Source organism: Nicotiana tomentosiformis, chromosome 4, assembly GCF_000390325.3.
Source record: "Nicotiana tomentosiformis chromosome 4, ASM39032v3, whole genome shotgun sequence".
Taxonomy (NCBI): domain Eukaryota; kingdom Viridiplantae; phylum Streptophyta; class Magnoliopsida; order Solanales; family Solanaceae; genus Nicotiana; species Nicotiana tomentosiformis.
In genome coordinates this window covers 64,640,236-64,641,271 of record NC_090815.1, presented here as the reverse complement: position 1 = coordinate 64,641,271, position 1,036 = coordinate 64,640,236, and positions in this window count along the sequence as shown.

Here is a 1,036-nt window from a genome sequence, read left to right as displayed (position 1 = left end):
GCCTTAAGGTTCCTTATCAAGAAGCTTACATGTAAGGTACACACATGTTCTGCTGAAGACCTCACATTTATCCATCACAGGAATGATACAAACTCGAGTTTCTCTAACTCAACTCTTCCACGGCTATATCTCTACCAACCATCTTTCTGGATGTAGGTATCATCGTACTATGAATAAGATAGAGTTTAGGAAATTGAGTTCTTACAACGGAGCTCTACAACACGATCTAGAGTAAGAAGAAAGAGTGACAGTCTTAAATGCCCTATAGCCTCCTGCTTATAAGTGTGGTACACGACACACCCATAAACAAGACTATACTAGACATGACTTGTAGACTCCCTAGGACAGAACTGCTCTGATACCACTTTTTTCACGACCCAAACTGATGGGCCGCGACGGGCAACTGGTACCTTACTCAACCGAGTACCAACATAACATATCTTTCTTATTATCTCATCATATACACGTGAGATACGGCCCTAATAGGCCAACATGATCATTTATAATCTCAAAACATAGGCCGACAAGGCCGTACAATCTTTCACATACACAACATATGTCTACAAGCCTGTAAGAGTACATAATTATCATAAAGGTCGGGACAGAGCCCCGCCATACCAAACTATACACATCTAAATCATACTGACCAAACAAGCAACTCCGGAGCAAATGGAGTGCACCAATATCTTCTGCTGAGCTGATCGCCTACTTGGAGGACTCTCGACCTGTCTATCGAGACCTGCGGGTATGAAACGCAGCTTCCCCAAGCAAAAAGGAACGTCGGTAGAAAATAATGTACCGAGTATGTAAGGCACTATACTAAAAGCTGAAATTGAACTGATAATATAATAACTGAAAGCAACTGGAAGTCAGTGATAATCTGAAGATATGCTTACCTGCTGATACTTACTCAACTCTCTCAATATAGTAAGTAAAATAGTTGTTCGGCCTTATAAGGCTCGGTATATATATAACTGTTCTGCTGTAGTAGGCTCGCTTATAGGCGCTCGGCCATACTAGGCTCTGTATCTCGGCC